This window comes from Adiantum capillus-veneris, chromosome 18 (assembly GCF_014529385.1).
Source record: "Adiantum capillus-veneris isolate H3 chromosome 18, ASM1452938v2, whole genome shotgun sequence".
Classification (NCBI taxonomy): domain Eukaryota; kingdom Viridiplantae; phylum Streptophyta; class Polypodiopsida; order Polypodiales; family Pteridaceae; genus Adiantum; species Adiantum capillus-veneris.
Genome location: NC_140948.1, coordinates 104,348,674 through 104,367,578, shown reverse-complemented (window position 1 = coordinate 104,367,578; position 18,905 = coordinate 104,348,674). Strand labels below are relative to the sequence as shown.

Here is an 18,905-nt window from a genome sequence, read left to right as displayed (position 1 = left end):
ATACATTTGTTTCCACATTCAGCCTACATGGCATATATTTGTTTTCCGTACGTGTCAATGTGCAATTTCTGTGAATTCTGCAGTTTCCAAATTCCTTGTAAAAATCCCTGCAGCTCTGAAAAATGCAGGTTTTTGAAAATTCGAAAGTTCGGAAAATTCGGCAAAACCCGAGACTGTGGGAATTCCTGTGGAAATTCCTCCTGGAATTTTTTGAACTTTGCCGGGTGTATGTACGTGCGAGCTGAAGGGGGGAGGGGGGAGTGTGTGTGTGAGATGTATGTACCTGCGGGGAACCACGTTGAGGGGTACTGCTGCGAGGAAATCACGCACAGTGTGTGCAGGACAGGTCATGTTTAGAGCTTGCAGGTGAAGACGTGCAGGGCTGGAGCATGTCAGCACGTGCAGGGCGTGCACAGGTGGGCAGAACGAGACTGGGCTGTTGTTACACTCTCGCGCTGCTTGCTGCCCCACAGGCCGAGCGCGCTGCTTGTTGCTACAGTCCCACATTGCTTGCTAGAGAGAGAGAGAAATGAAATGTTATATTAACGTCTTCAAAAGGCCAAAATGACCTATGAGACCAATCAGTTACAAAATAGTGAATCTAATACCATGTCTGGGTACAAAAGAACTAGAAAAGAACTAGAAGTGGAACAAAATACTACTACTACTACTACAATCTAAAACTACGTGGGTGTAGCAGCTGATACAATAGGTACCCGGTAAACTGGATGTAACAGTGTGTGAAACAAAGATGGAAGAAATGGTGAGGATCCATCCTCATCTGCACTCTGGATGTCGAGAGAGTATGGCTCGAATATTCTGTTGTAGTCTCCGTCGATGCTGTGTAGCTCCTCTCCTCAGTCGCGGTCGTCTGTATCTCTGTAGCTCCAATGCTCGGTCGATGAGAGTGCCAGTAGTGGTCGAATGAGTGTGGGACGAGCTCTGCAGTGGTGGCTGCTCCTCTGGCTGTCCCATATCTAGTGAAAAGAAATCTGTAATGTGTCTCTGGGACTGCCTCTCTCTAGCTCTCCCCAGTAAAGTGTCTCTATACCTGTGTAACTCAAGTAGATATAGTCCAAGACATCTCTGATCCTCATAACTCAAAGTTAGTAACAAAAATGACAAAATAAAATGATAGAATAAAATGCTATGGAATCTGAAATAGCTAGGTGTGATCTAAGTAGATAGGTGGGATAGCTAAATCACAGATCACAAAAGATCCAGCATCGGTCGCTGGCGGATCTCATCAATCTCCTCCATGGTCAATAGCCTGACCGGGCGTCGTGCATGTTGGGCCAAAGTGATCCGAATCCTCTGATGCAACCTCCATCGATGCTGTGTAGTCCTCCGCAGTCATGGGCGTCTGGATCTCCCTAGCTCGGTCGATCAGTGTGCCTCCGGTGTGAGGCGGCGAGCTCTCCTGTAGTAGTAGCTCCTCCGGGTGTCCATTGTCTGCTCTAAAGAAGTCTGTGATCCGTCTTTGAGACTGGCTGGCCTCTCCTCTCATCAGGCTCTCTCTGTGTCTGCGCAGCTCGAGCAAAAATAGACCCAAGCATCTCTGATCCTCGTACCGAATGACTCTGGAGAGTGGTCCGAAGCCCTCTCTGAACAAGCAATGGAAGCGGCCGCGTATCTCGTAGTAGACGGGGCAGTGGCATGTGTAGTGCAACTCTGTCTCAGGCTCCAGGTCACATAGGAGGCATGTCCTGGCCTCTACTGGTACTCTGCTGTATCTCCTAGTCTCGATCCGCAGCTGGTGTGAAGATGTGCGTAGCTGGCCAATAGCACATCGTATCCCATGAGACAAGTGGGTGTCCATGTATCTAGGTCTCATCACAAAACCGTCCTCCGTAAGCTGGAGAAGATGCTCTCTGTAGAAAGCTATCTTCGTGCCCAGCTCCTGTGCTGGCTGTATCCATGTCCTCCTGATGTCTAGCTGAGTCAGGTCCTGGCGGATGAGCCTGGTGATCTCGGACTGTGTGAGAGTCAGAGAGGGTGCATCCAGTGAGTACTGGAAGGGGGGCTGAACCCATGCGCCTGAAACCATGATGTACTGGAAGTGTGTCTATGCTGAACCCATGCGCCTGAAACCATGATGTCATCTCCCCATACCAGCATTTGTATCTCCTTGCATGGCTAACTGTCGAGAGGACTCAAGTGCAATGCGGGTATATCTGTTTCGGGGAAGTTTCCAAATGCGGTGTATGAAGGAGACAGATCTGGTGAGCGCCTCAACCACTAGCGGGGGGGCAGCTAGCTATGCTCGTATAATGGCACGTGGTACTGACGCCTTGGCTCTAATGAGCCGTGAGATCGTAGTGACTAGTGGCTTCTCCATGTCCCCCCATCCATCAGTGCGACCTGTCCTCCCATGATGGTCCAATGAAGGTCCCCAAATCTCCATAGAGCAATGCAGAAGCCACCAGGGTGTCAAAGAGCCAGAGCTTCGTCCGAGGCTCCTGAAACTGAACATATGAACACATCCTCTCCAATCTACCCAATGCTGCGTGGGCTTTGGTCAATCTAGTCTCTGCTGCTCTTCTCAATGAAATTGCTGGTCCACTAAAAACCACTCCAAGGTAGGCGTAAGCATCTGTATACTCCACCGTCTCCTGGCCATATGTGAATGCGGACGCTGACCTCCTGATCCACTGTGGGGTCGTATTAAATACCATGACCTTGGTTTTACCAAGGTTGACAGACAAGCCACTTTCATGGGCAAAGCTATGCAAAGCATCCAAGTGACGTTGCATCCCCTTTGGAGAGTCGGAGATCAACACAATATGATATGATATATTAATGTCTACAAAGGGCCAAAATGACCTATGAGACCCACAAGTTACAGTGCTGAAAGAAAGACTAACATCCTAAACAAAATGTTGCAGGGAAAGTGAAAGTGGGGGAAAGACTAAGACACTCTAGTCAATACTAAGGTACAAAATAATGAGGGATGCAAGAAACTCAAGCTACCAAGAAGGGGATAATCCTCCAGTATTTAGCTCAGAGAGAGAGAGAGAGAGAGAAATGAAATATTATATTAAACGTCTTCATAAGGCCAAAATGACCTATGAGACCAAACCGATACAATCCTTGTGGATCTAATCCAATGTCTGGGTACAAAAATAAAATGAAGTAAAGTGAAAGACTAAAACTGAAAGTTTCAAATCGTCAGCTTGAAAATCATCATCATCATTATCCATGCCTGAGGATGCCCGGCATCGGGCGTTGTCCGAGAAAGTATTGCATCAATAGCTGAAGAGCTTTGTCAATGTCCGCCTTTGTAAATAGTCGTAGCGGGCGTCTCCTATGTCATGCTAGAATAGTCTTGATTCTTTGGTGGAGCCTCCATCGATGTCATGGTCGCCCCCGTAGACGTGGGCGTCTAGCTCTCTCGAGATTAGTGGCTCTGTCCACTAATATACCGCTCGTAGAAGTGGGCTCTGAAGTCTGCTGAATCCTTGCTCTAAAGAAGTCAGTGATCTCCCTCTGTGAATGTCTCCCACTACCTGGTCTCCTCAAGGGACTTTCCCTGTGTCTGCGCAGGGAAAGCGAAAACAACTCGAGGCATCTCTGATCTTGATATCTCATGACTCTAGCCAACGGTCCAAAGACGTCTCTGAATAGACAGTGAAAGCAGCCTCGTATCTCGTAGTATACCAGACAGTGACAAATGTGATGTAACTCTGTCTCTGGATCTATATGAACTGGCCCTTGGCTTCTGCTGGTACTCTCCTAAATGTGACATTCTCAATCTCTAGCTGATGTGAGGATGTGCGCATTCCAATAGCACATCGTATCCCATAGGATAAATGAGTGTCCATATAGGCCGGTCTGATCACATATCCATCCTCCGTTAGTTGGAGGAGATGCTCTCTATAGAAAGCCATCTTTGTGCTCATCTGAGAGAGAGAGAGAGAGAGAGAGAGAGAGAGAGAGAGAAAGAGAGAGATGAAAATGAAATGTTATATTAACGTCTTCAAAAGGCCAAAGTGACCTATGAGACCAGAAAGTTACAATGTGGTGGATCTGATATACAAGGTCAGAGTAACAAAAATGACAAAATAAAATACTATGGAATCCTAAACTGCTAGGTGTGAGCTAAGCAACTAGGTGGGATAGCTAAATCACAAAAGATTCAGCATCAAGATTCAGTATCGGTCGCCGACGGATCGCATCAATCTCCTCCACGGTCAATAGCCTGACCGGGCGTCGTGCATGTCGGGCCAAAGTGATCCGAATCCTGTGATGCAGCCTTCGTCGATGCTGTGTAGTCCTCTGCAGTCGTGGGCATCTGGATCTCCCTAGCTCGGTCGCTCGGTCGATCAGTGTGCCTCTGGTGTGATGCGATGAGCTCTCCTGTGGTAGTAGTTCCTCCGGGTGTCCAGTGTCTGCTCTAAAGAAGTCTGTGATCCGTCTCTGAGACTGGCTAGCCTCTCTCCTCATCAGGACTAGGTGATGGGTATTCTTGATGCGTCACAAGGTGGGTGACGGGTGCATCGGAAAGGGGATATTCATAGTCGAGAGGAAATCCGAACTGGAAAGAGGAATACACGTAAAGACGCAAGCACAAGAATAAAGATGGGTTCTGAGAAGCTTTTCTTAAAAAGCGGAATATTTTAACGAGTTTTCCGGGAAGAGCAGACGCTTTCCCGCGAGGAATCTATGTTTGCATTGCATTCGTGCATGTGGTTGCATCCAGGGACGCCTGGGAAGTGTTGTGAAAGGCATTGTTTTTAACTTATAAGGTTTTATTGAGTTTTTGGGCAGGTTCATACCAATTTTAAAATATGCCGAAAATAAAGCAACAAAACAAGCCAGCGAATTCTCTCTCCCTATTTCGGGTATAGCAGCGAAGAAAAAAAAAAGAAAAAAAAAAAGAGAAACGACCGCGATCTCTATGCGAGCAGCTATTCATGGCGTGGCCAAGGAGCTATAAAAGCACCACATGCCCTCACTGAAAGGGAGTTACCAACGTCAGCAAGAGAAGACTCTGCCGCCAGATAACGCAAGAGATCGCGAGACTACGAAGCATGGAAGTCGATTTTCTCGCGAAAGAGCGACAGGTACCTATTGTGGATTTGCCATACGAATTGTTGTCGCGTGTTTGCGTGTGTTTGCAGGTACTTCATCGCGAAGGAGAAGCGAGAAGGCTTCGGCCTACGCTTGGGAATTCTGGAAACGGAATTCGGAAATTGTCTGCGGAGTCTCAACTCCGAGTACAGACGGAAAAAGGATTGAGAGCTCGTCTCTCGGATTTCCCTTACGGGAAGGAACGACCATCGAGTCAGAGATTTAGAACGGAGGGGTTTTCTCCGGTTCTTGTGCTTGTAAAAAGATTCTCCTTAATAAAGAATTCTCTTTAAGGGGGGGGACCAGCCCATCTTGTGGTCCCAGTACTGTGTCGATCTTCTCACCCTCTCTCTCTCTCTATTTATTTCTCTCTATATCCTTTGGCTTCAGTATTAAGTGATAAATTCTATTTATCAAAGTATATTTTATATTGTTATGCGCTTCCGTTTGTGATAGTTCCTTCATGTCATCCAACTCATGATGATAAGAAATTGACACAGCTGAAATTTGTGGCTTCCTTGATAACGCATCAGCCACAACATTCTTCTTGCCTTCCACATGCATAATCGGGAAGTGGAACATAGAAAGAATGTTTGCCCATCACATATGCTTTTCAGATAGCTTTGACTGTGTCGAGAAGTATCGCAAGGTTTGATGATCTATCTGGACAACAAAATCAGCATCTAACAGGTAGTGCTTTCAACTAGAGAGTGCATGAATGACGGCCAATAACTCTTTCTCATAGATTTGCATAGTCTTTTCTGGTCAGGATTCTGCTCTCATAAGCTACTACCCGACCATCTTGCATTAGCACTGCTCCGATGCTATTGCCACATGCGTCACACTTGACCACAAATGACTTCCTGAGATCTGGTAAAACAATCACGGGATCTGAATTCAACTTTTCCTTTAAGAGACTAAATGTTGAAATCTCTTTTGGGATCCATCTGAAAGTGAACTCTTTCTTTTGCAAAGTGTGAAGAGGTGAAGCTATCTCTTCAAAATTCCTGATAAACCTTCCATAGTATGAGCACAATCCCAAGAAGCTTCGAACATCGTACACATACATCGTTAGCTCCATGTTCGGAGCGAGTAGCTCTACTAAAGGTTTCCTTCAAGCGGCTAAGCACGCTCGGCCCAGACCGTGGGCCCATGGCATGCATGTCTTGGCTTGAGCTATCGGGATTAGGCATTGGGTAACCCTCCATGACGTTGTAGTCAGAGGAAGAGTCACTAGACGCAATATGTGGGTCCTGAGTGGTACTGCCTTGGGTTCCCCCTGAGGGCCTAGAGCCTAAGGTAGAGGAATAATGAGTGCCTGAAGAGAAAGGGGGCAGCCTGTCCATGGTGAAACCATGCGTCTAAAACCATGATGTCATTTGTGCATACCAGCATGAAGTGTCCCCCTGAAGAGCTAACTGTCTGGAAGACTCAAGGGCCAGTCTAGCATATCTGTCTCTAGTAGTATCCCACAAGCTGTGCACAAATGAGACTGATTTGGTAAGCGCCTCAATCTCCATAGGAGGGGCAGCTAGCTCTGCTCGAATGATAGCATGGGGTACGGAGGCCTTGGCTCTGATTAGTCGAGAGATCATAGATACCAAGGGCCTCTCCATACGTCTCCAACCATCCTGGCCTACAGAAGGTCCCCATGTCTGCACCCCATACAACGTAGCTGAGGCTACTAAGGTATCAAAGAGCCATAACTTTGTCCGAGGTTCGTGTAATTGAACCTATGAACACATCCTCTTCAAGCCTCCCAAGGCCGCAAAAGCTCTACTCAGTCTAGTCTTTGCTGCTCTCCCCAAAGGAAACCTCGGCCCAGTGAAGACAACCCCAAGGTAAGTGTATGCATTTGTATACTCTACAATCTCTTGACCATATGTGAAAGTCGGTGCTGATCTCCTGATCCACTGTGGTGTGGTGTTAAACACCATAACCTTGGTTTTACCAAGGTTTACAGACAATCCACTATCCTCTGCAAATTTGTGTAATGCATCCAACTGTCGCTGCGTACCCTCTGGTGAGTCAGAGATCAATACAATATCATCAGCATCTAACAACAATGGGATCCACGTCCTTGCCAGTTGGGCACCTCTATCACCCTCTCTCTCAATGTAATCAAACACCTCATCAACATACATACCAAATAGAGTAGGAGACAATGGGCAACCGTGTTTCATTCCAATGGTGGAGTGAACTAAATCAGATATCCACTCCAGAGTGCGTACATGTCCCATCACTGATCTGTATAGAGCCATAATCCCCCAAATCAACACTATGGACACCCCCATCTCCTGCAATCTGCGCATCAATCGAGCTCTCGGTACCATGTCAAATGCTTTGCGGAAATCCACAAAGCTACAATAAATCTGTCTCCCATGTGACCTGCCCTCCTCAATGATGGCTCTGAGTGTCAAAATATGATCAAGAGTGGAGAAACCCCTCCTGAAACCGGCATGGCTCTTTGCTCGTACACCCTCACCCTCTGCCCAATTACTCAACTGTTGCTCAAGAATGGATGCATACAACCGTGCCAATGTGTGACCAACCATAATAGTGCGGTAATTCCCAGGCTCTGTAGGATCACCTGCTTTGAAGATAGGCACAATAGTAGACAACCTCCAAGTTTCAGGTAACCCCTCACATAGCACGATTGAACAACACTGCAAGAACCTCTACTAGCATATCTCTAGCATGTGTAAAGTGCTCTGCTACTAGACCATCACGATCATATGCCCTGCTGGTCTACATCCTGTCAATGGCTCTCTTTACCATCTCAGTGGTAAAGAAGGTGCTGGTAGGTGGGCATGGCTCTGTAGGATCTGGCAGGGGCTCCTGTCCAGGAACCGTATATAACGATGAGGCATATTGGCCCCACACATCAGGAGAAGTAATCACTAGGGGAGGGGATTGCTCATGAAAGAATCGCCATGCTTCTCTTGAGTCTCTACTCAAGAACAGCTGATACAAGTCTCGCTCCATATGGACCAAGTAAGCTCGTTTCTTTCGTCCCACAAGGCGTCGGAAAGCAATCGGAGATTGTCTGTAAGTGATGACTCCTGAAAAGAAGATCCCTCTGAAGCTGGGCTCTCATCTCTCTGCACTTCTCATCATACCAACTATTTTGGGGCATGCTCCCAAAATATCGCCTCCGACCTGGTTGCATGTGTGGGTATGCCTCTGATGCTGCACCATGCAGTGTCTCCGTCAGTAAAGTGGTGCACTCCTCCACTGAGAGGCCAGGACCAGCTGTGCATAGACGGCTATAGATCTCCTCTGTATAAACTGAGTCAGTCTTTGGTGTAAATGTATAACAGGTATGTGACCTACCTCTTGATGTCTGGGCTATACTATACTGAAATGAAACAGAAAATGTCAAAAGTGCATGATCCATTGCTCCGTCCACTGGTCTCGCTCCCACTATGAAATCTTGAATACAAGGAATAAAGCTCGGCTGTGCCATAACATAGTCCACTGTACTGGCCTTGTATCTGTGTGGAAAGCATGTGAAACGGGTTGCTCTAGGAAATCGTTGTAAGCCATTATGTATGGCTAACCCATGTGCAGTCGTCATCTCTATGAGGTATCTCCCATACTCCGTCTGCTCTCTGTCATGTGAGCATCTGTAAAGTCCCAACTCACCCACATCCAGCTCTCTAAGTATTTCATCTGAAGTGTCGTAGAAGACTGTCTGAGAGTTGCCCGTTCGGGCATTGAAGTCCCCTAGAAGGATAATATCACCATCCCTAGAAAACTCCCATATATCATCATCTAGTATAGAGAAAGGCGATTGTCCTTTGGATGCAGCATATACTGACGTACTGGGGGGGAAGTAACATATGGCAATGTATAGAAATCGGCTTGTGTCAACTCTCAGCCTCACCCACATGTATCTAGCATGATCATCTCTTTGTACAATATGTAGTAGTGGATGTAACTCCTCCCTAAATAGCATTGCTACTCCTTCTGAATCTCTACTCCCATGCTCAGATCTCGCGACTGTCCTGTGGGCTGTCTCCCATCTGTATCCTGCCACATGTGGCATAAGCTGTCCGGGGGCTTGATGCGTCAAACAATGTCCCTGTCTCTGAAACTGTCCTCAAAGGCACCAACGTCCAACCTCATAGATCCATTACAATTCCAATGAGCCATCTTGAGTGTGGTCTCGTAGGTCTCACACCGTCATGTAGAGCGCCGCTCTACAATCACCACCCGACCATCTCTATAAAAGGCCATCTTTCCCTTCTCCCTTGCCGCTGTAATCTCTGGCATTACCTCTCTCATATCCGTAAGCTGTGAGAGAGTGAGATCATCACCGAGAAAAATACCTATCTTCTTGAGAGTAGGCCTTTTTCTCAAGAATTCCTTCTTCTCTTCCAAGGAGGGGAAGCGTAGTATGAGAGATCTCCCTTTTGAAGATTCTTCCGGGCCATCACTCTTCTTACCCTCTCTCCATGCCTTTGTGTGTGAAGGCTTGTCCACCCCCATCATGGATGTGAGGCTTGTGACCTCTTTGTCCACATTGTTTATGTCCTTGAGGCCGGTGACCCTCACATGTAGAGCCCGCATTCTCCTCCTTTGTTCCTCTTCGAGGATCATGTTAATAAGAGTGGGTGTACAAGGAGCTTTCTTACCTTTCCCTTTCTTGGCAACCTCAATCCATTTTTCGGCCTCCTCTACTTTCTTTTGTGTTGCAGAGATGACCGCAGCCCATGACTTCTTCTCCTCACCTTCCTTGATAACCTTCTCTCATGGTATTCAATTCTTCCACCATGGATGGCTGAATTTCGCCTTCTTCGAGATGACCACTTTTTGCTTGTAGATTTCGGATGATGGAATCTTGGATGACCACTTTCTCCTCGAGCGAAGCGATCCTCCTACACATGCCATCTCTTTCTTCGTCCATCTTTGAAGAATAGTGCTCCTCTCCTTCCTCCACTCTTCAACTTCGTTTCTCCATTCTCTCATTTCCTTCTCTATTGCCGACATTCTTTTCCTTGTCCGCATGAAAGAGGCTTTGTGGGCGGCCGGCGAGGGATGCGTCTTCTTACACGTGAGGGAAGTCGTCGGCACTTCTTGGACGCTTCCCATGAGAGAGAGAGAGAGAGAGAGAGAGAGAGAGAGAGGAGAGAGAGTTTAAAATAGCAAAAAAGTACAAAAAACCCTAAAAACAGCAAGAAACCCTTGTAAAACTTTTAAAAAACAGCAAAACACAGATTTGAAACCCTAAAAACCAGCAAAAACCAATGGTGAAACCCTAAAAATAGCAAAAAACAATTTCAAAACCCTAAAAAACAGCAAGAAATGCTGATGAAACCTTAAAAAACAACAAAAAACAGTGACGAAACCCTAAAAAACAGCAAGAAAACAGATTTGAAACCCTAAAAACAGCAAAAAAAAACAGTGAGACGAAACCCTAAAAACAGCCAAAAGGCTATTTCAAAACCCTAAAAACAGCAAAGAAGAAGTGGCGAAACCCTAAAAACAGTGAGAGGCCCATGTGAGAAATGAAATGAAATGTTATATTAACGTCTTCAAAAGGCCAAAGTGACCTATGAGACGAGAAAGTTACAATGTGGTGGATCTGATACAAAGTCAGAGTAACAAACTAACAACATAACAAAACAAAACAAAAAAATATACTATGGGATCCTAGACTGGTCGATGTGAACTAAGCAAAAGGGGCAGCTGGCCAGGATAGCTAAATCACAGGAGATCTAGAATCGGGCGCTGGCGGATCTCATCAATCTCCTCCATGGTCAGTAGTCTGACCGGGCGTCGTGCATGCCTGGCCAGAGTGCTCCGAATCTTCTGATGAAGCCTCCGTCGATGCTGTGTAGTCCTCCGCAGTCGTGGGCGCCTGGATTTCCCCAGCTCACTCGCTCGGTCGATCAGTGTGCCTCTGGTGTGAGACAAAAGTGAGCTCTGCTGTGGTAGTAGCTCCTACGGCTATCCAGTGTCTCCTCTAAAGAAATCTGTGATCCGTCTCTGAGACTAGCTAGCCTCTCCACTCATCAGGCTATCTCTGTGTCTGCGCAGCTCGAGTAAGAACAAACCCAAGCATCTCTAATCCTCATATCCCTTGACTCTGGAGAGTGGTCCAAAACCCTCTCTGAACAAGCAATGGAAGTGGCCTCGTATCTCGTAGTAGACGGGGCAGCGGCATGTGTAGTGCAACTCTGTCTCAGGCTCCATGTCACACAAGGGGCAAGTCCTGGCCTCTGTTGGTACTCCGTTGTATCTCCAAGTCTCAATCCGCAACTGGTGAGAAGATGTGCATAATTGGCCAATAGCGCATCTTATCCCATGAGACAAGTGGGTGTCCATTTATCTGGGTCTCGTCACAAAACCATCCTCCGTAAGCTGGAGAAGATGCTCTCTGTAGAAAGCCATCTTCGTGCCCAGCTTCTGCGCCGGCTGTATCCATGTCCTCCTGGTGTCTAGCTGGGTCAGGTCTTGACGGATGAGCCTGGTGATCTCGGACTGTGTAAGAGTGAGAGATGGTGCATCCAATGAGCACTGGAAGGGTGGCAACCTGTCTATGCTGAACCCATGCGCCTGAAACCATGATGTCATCTCCCCATACCAACATGTTGTATCTCCCTGCATGGCTAAGTTCTAACTGTCGAGAGGACTCAAGTGCAATGCAAGCATATCTGTCTCTAGGAAGTTCCCACATGCAGTGTATGAAGGAGACTGATCTGGTGAGCGCCTCAACCACTAATGGGGGGCCCGCTAGTTCTACTCGGATAATGGCATGTGGTACTGATGCCTTGGCTCTAATGAGCCGCGAGATCATAGAGACCAGAGGTTTCTCCATGCTCCCCCATCCATCAGTGTGACCCGACCCCCCGTGATGATCCAATGACCATATCTCAGCTCCATAGAGCAATGCAGAAGCCACCAAGATGTCAAAGAGCCAGAGCTTCGTCCGAGGCTCTTGAAACTGAACCTGTGAACACATCCTCTCCAATCTACCCAATGCTGCACGGGCTCTAGTCAATCTGGTCTCTGCTGCTCTCCTGAGTGAGAATGCCGGTCCGCTAAAAACCACTCCAAGGTAAGTGTAAGCATCTATGTACTCCACAGTCTCCTGGCCATATGTAAATGTAGGTGCTGACCTCCTGATCCACTGTGGGGTGGTATTAAACACCATAACCTTGGTTTTACCAAGGTTGACAGACAAACCACTTTCATGGGCAAACCTATGCAAAGCATCCAAGTGACGTTGCATCCCCTCCGGAGATTCGGAGATCAACACAATATCATCAGCGTATAACAAAAGTGGGATCCATGTCCCTGCTAGCTGTGCACCTCTATCACCATCGCTCTCAATGTAGTCAGAAACCTCATCTACATACATACCGAATAGAGTAGGAGAGAGCGGGCAACCCTGCTTCACCCCAATAGTGGAGTGAACCGGTGTAGATAGTCCCTCAGGGGTGCGTACATGCCCAACTACTGATCTGTACAATGCCATGATCCCCCAAATGAGTTGTGTGGGTACTCCCATCTCCTGTAGTCTGCACATCAATCTAGCTCTGGGTATTGTGTCAAAAGTCTTTGCGGAAGTCCACAAAGCTACAATAGATCCGTCTCCCATGAGATCTGCCCTCCTCGATGATGGCCCGGAGTGTCAAGATATGGTCAAGAGTAGAGAAGCCTCTCCTGAACCCTCCCTGCCCATCTGCACGTAATCCTTCCCTCTCTGCCCATCTACTCAACTGCTGCTCAAGAATGGATGCAGACAACCGTGCCAGTGTGTGTCCAATCATGATAGTGCGATAATTCCCAGGCTCCATAGCCTATAGGGTCTCCTGACTTGAAGAGAGAGAGAGAGAGAAAATGAAATGAAATGATATATTTACGTCTACAAAAGGCCAAAAAGACCTATGAGACCATCACGGTTACAAAATGGTGTATCTGATACACTGTCTGTAGAACTGAAAAGATGAAAAAACTATGAAAGAAAAAAAACAAAAAAAAAAAACTAGACTGAAAGCTGTAGTGACAAGCTGGGGGGGGGGGCATTGACTAGAGACTCTCTAGCCAATACAGTAATCCAATGATACAAACTCATGCACATGAAGAAACTGAGGGTGAGGAAGCATCTGCACATCAGGGTCCCAAGATGTCCAGCATCGGCCGCTGGCGAATCTCCTCAATGTCCTCCATAGTAAGCACTCTGGCTGGGCGTCTCCCATAGCGTGCTAGAATGATCCTGATCCTTTGATGAATCCTCCGTCGATGCAGTGATGATCCTCGCAATCGCGGGCGTCTAGATCTCCCAAGCTCCATGGCCCTGTCAATCAGTATACCTCTAGTGCAGGTAGGTCCTGGAGGCTGCCCTGGATCTTGCTCCTCTGACTGGCGCGTCTCCACACGAAAGAAATCAGTGATCTCCCTTTGGGACTGTCTCCCCCTATCTGATCTCCTCAAGAGGCTCTCTCTGTGTTTGCGCAGCTCTAGCAAGAATAGCCCAAGGCATCTCTGATCCTGGTACCTCATAACTCGAGATAGTGGCCCAAAACCATCCCTAAAGAGGCAATGAAAACGGCCTCGTATCTCATAGTAGACTGGGCAATGGCATATATAGTGCAGCTCTGTCTCTGGCTCCAAATGGCATAACTGACATATCCTGGCCTCTGCTAGTACTCTACTAAATCTACCCACCTCAATCTCCAGCTGATGAGAATTTGTGCGTATCTGACCAATGGCACATTGTAAGCCATATGACAGGTGTGTGTCCATGTAGCTAGGTCTAGTCACAAAACTGTCCTTTGTGAGCTAGAGAAGATGCTCCCTGTAGAAAGACATCTTCATGCCTAGCTCATGGGTCGGCTCTATCCAAGTCCTCCTGGTATCCAGCTGAGTCACATCCTGTCTGATGAGTCTGCTAACCTCTGTCCGAGTAAGGGACAAGGAGGGTGCATCCAGCGAATACTGGAAGGGTGGTAGCCTGTCTATGCTAAAACCATGAATCTGGAACCAAGAGGTCATCTGTGCATACCAACATGCTGTAACTCCCTGTGAAGCCAGCTGCCGAGAAGACTCCAGTGCTAAACGTGCATACCTGTCTCTGGGGAGCTCCCAGATGCTATGTAAAAAGGAGACTGATCTAGTTAGTGCCTCTACCACCAGCGGGGGGGCAGCCAGCTCTGCGCGGATAATCTCATGTGGTACTGCGGCTTTGGCTCTAATCATCCGCGAAATCATGGAAACCAGAGGTCTCTCCATGCTTCTCCACCCATCAGTACTACTAGGGCGACTGCTATGAGCCACAGAAGGGCCCCATATCTGAACTCCATATAGCATGGCTGAGGTCACTAAGGTATCGAAGAGCCAAAGCTTTGTACGAGGTTCTTGAAATTGGATCTGTGAACACATCCTCTCTAATCTCCCCAAAGCTGTATGTGCTCTTGTTAGTCTCATCTCTTCTGCTCCCCTAGGTATGTGTATGCATCTGTATACTCCACTGGCTGATGGCCATAAGTAAATGCAAGAGTTGACCGTCTGACCCACTGTGGTGTGGTGTTAAACACCATAACCTTAGTCTTGCTAAGGTTTACAGACATACCACTATTGTGAGCAAAATTATGTAAAGCATCCAGATGACGTTGCATCCCCTCTGGAGAATCAGAAATCAAGACAATATCATCCGCATATAACAACAAGGAAATCCATGTGCCCGCCAACTGTGCTCCGCTTCCAGCGTCCCTCTCTATGTAGTCTGAAACCTCATCAATGTACATCCCAAAGAGAGTAGGGGAGAGTGGGCATCCTTGTTTCACCCCAATGGTGGAGTGAACTAGACCAGACATACCCTCTGGAGTGCGTACCTGTCCCACTACTGTCCTGTACAGGGCCATAATCCCTAGATCAGCTCTGTGGGCACACCCAGCTCATGTAATCTGTGCATCAACCTGGCTCTAGGGACCGTGTCAAAGGCTTTGCGGAAATCCACAAATCTACAGTAGATCCTCCTGCCGTACGCTCTACCCTCCTCAATGATAGCTCTGAGCGTCAGTATATGATCAAGAGTAGAGAGTCCCTTCCTGAAGCCAGCCTGTTCTAAAGCCCGTATGCCCTGTCTCTCTGCCCATCTACTGAGGTGATGCTCGATAATAGATGCATACAACCTAGCCAAAGTGTGTCCAATCATGATGGTACGGTAGTTCCCTGGCTCCATAGGGTCTCCTGCCTTGAAGATAGGCACAATAGTGGATAAGCTCCAAGTGCTAGGAAATCCCTCACACATGGCTCGGTTGAACATCACTGCAATCAGCTCTGCAAGCATATCTCTAGCATGTATAAAGTGTTTGGCCACCAAACCATCATGGTCATAAGCTCTCCCAGTCTTCATCCTGTCAAGGGCTTTCTTTACCATCTCAGCAGTGAAGAAAGTGCAAGTCTGTGGACAAGGCTCTAGGGGATCAGGTAAGGATTGCTGCCCTGGGATCGAGTAGAGAGAGGTTGCATATGTACCCCAAGTCTCTGTAGATGTAATGGCAAGTGTAGAAGAATACTCGTGAAAACGCCTCCACGCCTCCCCTGAGTCCTGGCTCAAGAAAAGCTGATATAACTCCTCCTCGAGTTGAGCAAGATAAGCTTTCTTCTTTCGCCGCACTAGGCGTCGAAAGAGAACCTGCGACTGTCTGTGTGTGATAATCCCTAAAAGTACCTCCCTCTGAAGTGTAGCTTGCATCTCTCTGCACTCATCATCATACCAGCTGTTCTGGGGCATACTCCCAATGCGGTGTCTAGACTCAGGCTGGGTGTGAGGGTATGCCTCGACTGCTGCAGCATGTAGTGTATCTGTCAAGATCTGAGTGAGCTCGTCTAGAGGGCGGCCTGGCTCCTCTATACATAGACGCCTGTAGATCCCATCCATATAAACTGAGTCAGTCTCTTGTGTAAAGGTGTAACGGGCATGTGTGGGTGGCCGTGCCAGAGATGCTGAACTGAAACGAAATGATATGGTGAAAGTCAGGAGTGCGTGGTCCACCGCTATACCAATAGGTCTGGAGCCGAACGTGAAGTCATGAATAGAAGATATGAAACTGGGCTGGGTCATAACATAGTCCACTGTACTGGTGCCATGCCTATGTGGGAAGCAAGTAAACCCCCCCGCCTCTGGAAATCTCTACAAGCCATTCAAAATGGCAAGTCCATGTGAAGTTCCCATTTCTACTAAGAATCTCCCGTACTCTGTGTGCTCCAAGTCCTGTGAGGTCCTAGACAAGCCCAAGTCGCTGGTTCCAACTCCCTCATCATCTCCTCTGAAGTATCATAGCAAGCTATCTGTATCTGAGCTGTCCTAGCATTGAAGTCACCCAACAAGATAATGTCACCATCTCTAGAGAACTCCCAGATATCATCATCTAAGACCTAGAAGGGGGACTGTCCTCTGGACGTAGCATAGGCTGAAGTACTAGGAGGAAAGTAGCATATGGCAATGTAAAGAAAACGGCCAGTCTCTGCCCTCAGCCTCACCCACATATACCTGGCCTGCTCATCTCTGCGAACAATGTGTATGAGTGGTTGGAGCTCCTCCTTGAATAAGACAGCTACTCCTCCAGATCCCCGTCCTCTGAGCTCAGATCTAGTTCCTGCTCTGCATGTCGTCTCCCACCTATATCCAGATACATGTGGCATAAGCTGTCCCGGAGCCTGGTGTGTCTCTAAGTAAAAAACAATGTCTCTCCCAAAATAGCTGTCCTGAAAAGCCCCCACATCCAACCGAAATGATCCATTGCAGTTCCATGCTGCCATATGAAGAGTGGTCCCATAGGTCTCGCACCGTCATGCTGAGCGGCGCTCTAAAATCACTACTCTCCCATCTCTATAGAAAGCAATCTTTCCCTTCTCTCTTGCCGCTTTTATCTCTGGCATGACCTCCTTCATGTGTGCGAGTTGTGCTAGCGTGAGGTCATCTCCAAGGAAGATACATGTCTTCTTGAGAGTGGGTCTCTTCTTCAAAAATTCTTTCTTTGCCTCCATAGTTGGGAAGCATAAAATGAGCGCTCTTTCCCTTGAAGATTCTCCCCCTCCTTCACTTCTTTTGCCCACTCTCCAAGCTTGCGTATGCAAAGGGCTTGTGATGCCCATCATGAGCAAGAGCTCCTTTGTTTCCTCCTCCACCTTGTCTCCGTCTCTGAGCCTGGTTACACGTACATGTAGAGCTCTTGTCTTTCTTTTTTGTTCTTCTTCTAATGTCATGTTGATGATGGTGGATGGGGGTGTGAGATTATGTACTCCCCCTTTTCCTTTCTTTGCCACTTCAATCCACTTTTTTGCTTCCTCAGCCTTCTTTTGTGTTCTAGTGAGAATATCAGCCCATGATGAAGCTTCCTTTGTCTTTTGATGCTCTTCTTCCTGGAGGGTTTTAACCTGCTCTTTAATGCTTTTCAGCTCCTCCACCATGCATGGCTGATTTTCTCCCTCATTTGTAGGTTTGCTTTTACAAAATGCGATTTCCTTACGTAGTTCTTCAATCATTGCATCCTTCTCACCAATTGACTTTTGTATCTCGGTTTTCCATGCTTCCCAAGTGGCTGTTGCTTTATCCAGTTTCCCTTGCCAAGAAATCTCTACCGTTTGTACTTCAGCTCTCACAAAGTGTTGCATTTCAGCTTTGAAAGCATTGGACTAATCGACCTTGTGTGCTTCCATAGTACTATAAACCTCCTCGAAATTTTCTCTCAGAGCACTCATCTCCGCTCTAATCATGATCTGAACCTTCTCGTACATGTGTTCGTCTTTGAACTTGGCGGCCTTTTTTGCTCTCAGCAGACTTGGTGAAAGGATACCTTCTCGTTGCCTTGTTCGTTGGAAGGTATGCTTTGCCTTTGGTGGAGTGGTGAAGAGGTCACCCTCCTCCCGTGTATCTGGTGCTGCACCAGACATATTGCATGCTGCTTTAATTTGCCTTATTGAGTTGGTTGCCCACGCGCTGAGAAACTACATGTGCCAAACGTGCAGACCTGCTGGGCTGCCCACGCGCTGAGAGAGAGTTCCCCACCTTACGCGATGGCTGCACCAAGCCTTACACGATGGTTGCACCAGACATGCGCGCTCTCTGCCCTCAGCCTTTGGCTCTGCTGCCTCTGCACTTCCTGCGCGAGCCCTCATGAAATGAAATGAAATGTTATATCAATGTCTGAGAGAGAGAGAAATGAAATGAAATGTTATATTAACGTCTTCAAAAGGCCAGAATGACCTATGAGACCAAACTGATACAAAGTGGTGAATCTGTTACAATGTCTGGGTACCTTAGTACTAAAGTACTAGGTGTGAAAAGTGTGAAAGTGAATGTGAAAAACTAAATACAAAGTATTAAATAAACTTCTTAGGAGCCTTCTGGGTGTCTGGCTAGAATGCTTTTAATCCTTTGTTGTAGTCTCCTCCGGTGAAGTGTGCTTCTACCTCTTGGTCTTGGTCGTCTCGATTTCCTAAGCTCAATCGCTCTGTCAATTAGGGTGCCTTTGGTATGAATGTGGGTACTCCTTTGTGTTGGCTGCTGGCCTCCTGCTTCCCCTTCCACTCCTACTTCACTCGATCCGAAGAATTCTGTGATCTGCCTCTGAGGCTGTAGTGCTCTTTGTCCTCTCATTAGATTATCCCTGTGCCGATGTAGTTCCAGTAGGTACAAGCCTAAGCATCTTTGATCTTGGTATTGCATGATTCTATCTAGAGGTCCAAAGCCTTCTTTAAAAAGGTAGTGAAAACGCCAACGTATCTCGTAGTATACTGTGGAGTGGCATACGTAGTGTAATTCTGTCTCCGGCTCCATTCCGCATAACTTGCAAATTCTGCTTTCAGGTGGGATTCCC

At 47.3% G+C, this 18,905-nt stretch overlaps 1 protein-coding gene and 1 pseudogene across 6 annotated transcripts in view; one reads left to right on the top strand and one right to left on the bottom strand.

Moving 5' to 3' along the window:
* Positions 1 to 18,905, top strand: part of LOC147436126 (ABC transporter D family member 1-like) — a 67,803-nt gene that overhangs the window by 35,269 nt on the left and 13,629 nt on the right. The gene's annotated exons all lie outside the window — the stretch shown is intronic.
* Positions 12,073 to 17,700, bottom strand: LOC147436127 (uncharacterized; annotated as a pseudogene).